Here is a 3,890-nt window from a genome sequence, read left to right on the forward strand (position 1 = left end):
CTATATTTGCTGTCAGTATAACTTGTGGAGGAGATGGGGAAAAACAAGTCGTTTAAGGATACAAGTGGACCTGTTGCAACAATGAGAAGCACAAGTTGTCATGTCAAAAACGAGCTTTATTAGTTGAGGAGTTGGGGGGGACAGGGGGGAAGCTGGGAAGGGATGTGAAGGGTAAACAAAGGAGGAGGCTGCAATGCTTGATAAGAAATGTATGCATTATCCTGCCCTTGTAATTGTAACCCCTCTGTACAGTATGTTCACAAAAAAATAAAATAAAAAGAAATTAGAACAAAAAATTATCTTGTATTCATTTCTTGGAGCTCATTTCAATAAGCATCATTTTTTTATGGTGATATACATATAGCTATTAAGATATTGTGATCTTTTCTAAGAATAACCTAGGCATATTCTAGTTTTTCCAAATGAATGAAAACATGTAGCCCATGATTCTTTAGGTCTGGCTTGTTTGACTTATTATGTTTTCCAAGTGATTCCATTTCCTTACTAATGGGGCAATGTCATTCTTTCTGATGGAAGCATAGAATTTTTATTGTGAATATATATGACATTTTCTTGATCGATTCATCTACACAGGGGCATCTGTGTTGATTCCATTTCTTAGCTATGGTAAATAATGCTACAATGGAAATAGTTGGATTGTAGCTTTAGTGTGTCCTTGTTTGTGGTCATTTGGGTAAATGCCCAGGAGTGGGTTTGCTGAGTTATAGGGGAACTCTTTGGAGGAATCTCTATAATTCTTTCTGGAGTTTTTGAACAAGTTTACATTTCCACCAATAGTGTAGTAATGTTCCTTTTTGGCTACATCCCCACCAGCCCAGCATCTGTTGTTATTAGTTTTCTTCATAATGGTCATTCTAACTGGGGTGTGGTGGAATCACAATGTTGCTTTGATTTGCATTTCTATGGCCAGAAATGTTGCATATTTCTTCATGTGTCTATTGGCCATTCATATTTCTGCTTCAGAGAGGTCTCTCTTTAAATCTTTAGTCCACTTATTCAGAGGGTTGTTGTTTCTTTTTTGGGGGAGGGGGACGTGTCCGGTCGTGGGGCCTGATCTGTGGGCCTGGTCGCTGCCCCTCAGTTCTTCAGCTCAAGGCTAGCGCTCTACCACTTGAGCCACAGCGCCACTTCTGGCTTTTTTCTTTTTGCCTATGTGGTGCTGAGCAATCCAACCCAGGGCCTCAGGCATTCAAGGCAAGCGCTCTACCACTGAGCCACCTTCCCAGCCCGAGGTTGTTGTTTTTTGAGGATTTGTTTTTTTGGGGGGGTTAACTTTTGGGGATCTAAATATATTTTATATATGAGGCCATTGCCTGTTGCAGAGCAAGTAACAATCTTCTCCCAATCTGTGGACTTTCTATTTATCTTTCTATATATAAGAGTTCTCTTCTTAGTCAGATTTGTCAAGGGTCTGTCAAGTATGTTAATTTATTGAAAGAACCAACTCTATTTTGTTGATCTTTTTATGCTTTATTTTGTCTTTATTTAGTTATTTCTGATTTAATTTTTTTGTTTGTTTCTGTCTACTGCTATGAGTTTGGGCTTATTCCTGTTTTCAAGAAATTTGAGGTATATAATTAATATACAGGCTTGAGATTTCCCCAATTGCTCGATGTAGGCACTCAGAGCTATAAATTTTCCTCGAAGTACTGCATTTCTGTGTCCCAGAGGGCTTGGTATTTTGTGTGTTCAATTTGTTAAATTACAGAAACTTTCAGATTTTCATGCTAATGTATTCAGTGCCCCATTGGTCATTCAGCAATGTGTTGTTCAGTCTTCATGGGTTTGAGAATTTTTTTTTTACTTTAGCTGTTTAATTATGTTTATTCTGTTGTGTTCTGACAAGATTTGGGAATTTGATTAATTTTTTTTTCAATTTAGATAAAATTTATTTTTTTTGTGGTGGGGTCCGGTTGTGGGGCTTGAACTCTGGGCCTGGGCGTTGTCCTTCAGCTCTTCAGCTCAAGGCGAGTGCTCTACCACTTGAGCCACAGCACCACTTCCGGCTTTTTTCTTTTGTTTATGTGGTGCTGAGGAATCGAACCCAGGGCCTCATGAATGCAAAGCAAGCACTCTACCACTGGATATGCTCTATTTTGGAGACTCTTCCATGAGCTGCTGTGAAGAATTTATATTCTGACACTGAATGTATATTCTGTAGATATCTGTTAGGGTTAGGTGGTCAATGTAGCTATTTAGGTCTTCAGTTTCTTGGTTGAGTTTTGCTTAGATGACCTATCCATTGATAACAATGATGTGTTGAGATGTGTTTTTAGGTTAAGTAGTATTTGGTTGATGAAGTGGGGGTGCTCCAGGATTCAGGACATTGATATTTAGACTTGTTATATCCTCCTAATGGAGAGTTGCTTTTATCAATATATAATGTCTCTTCCTACTAATTTTAATTTGAATTCTATTTTATCTTACGTTAGTAATTCTGTGGCCTTTTCATGCTGTCCATTTGCTTGAAAATTTTCCTTACAGCCTTTCAGTTTAAGTATGTGTTTGTTTTTGTCAATAAAATGTGTCTCTTGTAGATACTATATAGAATGCATCTTTTTTGATACTAATATTTAATCTATGTTTTCTAATTGGAAAATTATGTCCATTTATATTAAAGGTTAAGACTGTGAAATATCTGATAAGTCCTGCTATGTTAAGCACCTGCTGTTAGGGGCTGTGCCTCATCTACTCTTAATATATTTACCTTGTTCTCGGGTAGGGAACATTTTATATAACCAGTTCCTGTTCTTCTTGATCTTCTCTATGTAGGATATATTTGAATAACTTCTACCCTGCTGATTGGTAGAGATACATTGTTTCAAGATTTCTTTGTCATGAAATATTTTTACATATCCTTTTAATGTAAAGGAGAGTTTGTCTTGGGACCATAATCATGGTTGGTAGTTGCTTGCTTTTAATGTTTGTCATATATCATGCCAGGCTCTCCTTTTGACCACATCAGCTAAGAAACCTGTATTTATTCTGACTGTATATCCTTTATAAATAATCCGTCTTTTCTCCTGATAGATTTAAGAATCCTTTCTTTGATCTCTAATGATCCTCTAATAGATTATGACGTGGTGGTGGTTTGTTCTGTTCTGGTATTCTCTGTTTGGTGTTCTAAAGGCTTCTCTTCTCTGAATGAGCCTATCTCTTTGGATATTTGGAATGATCTTTGCTAGAATTCTGTAATATGTTTCCCATCCATTTAGTTTCCTGCTCTTCATCTTCTTGATACTTATCTCCCCCAATTTGATCTTCTGAGTCTTGAACTTCCAGCAAGATCATTTTTGATTTCTTGGATTTGTTCTAAATGATTATTTCCTCTTTCCTATTAGACCTATTCTGTCTGTGATCCCTGAGATTATCTTCTATATCATCTATTTCTGTGGAGAGATTCTATTTTGTTTCTTATTTCCTTTTTTATAATTGGTTATTTTTTAGGGCTTCTATCTCTTTAGTAAAGCTTTTTTTAGATCTTGTATGGACTTTCTTTAAACTATTCTTTGGGTGGGGGGGTTGGGGGATATGGGTTTTAGCTGTGACTTCTCTCATATCGTTTAACTAGGTATCTATTTTTTTCCTTGGACACTCTTGCTTTCTCAGAATTTATTTTTCTTTCTGTTTGGAGTCTCCATGAATTATTTTGCTAATCTTTGGTAGGGCTCATCTTGTTCAAAAGTTTCCCTGTAGAGGTTTTGTATCTTTTCATTAACTATATTTTTCAGCAGTATTTGTAATGTATTTTGAAAACTATCTTCTAGGTCCTTGATTGTCTGTTCTAATGCCTTTTTATTTACTGTGTGAATTATATTACCTTGGCATCACTTTCCTCATATTTTTCTGATTTGTTCTGTCCATTTGGA

This window comes from Dipodomys spectabilis, unplaced genomic scaffold, assembly GCF_019054845.1.
Source record: "Dipodomys spectabilis isolate Male_0828 unplaced genomic scaffold, ASM1905484v1 ptg000285l, whole genome shotgun sequence".
NCBI lineage: Eukaryota > Metazoa > Chordata > Mammalia > Rodentia > Heteromyidae > Dipodomys > Dipodomys spectabilis.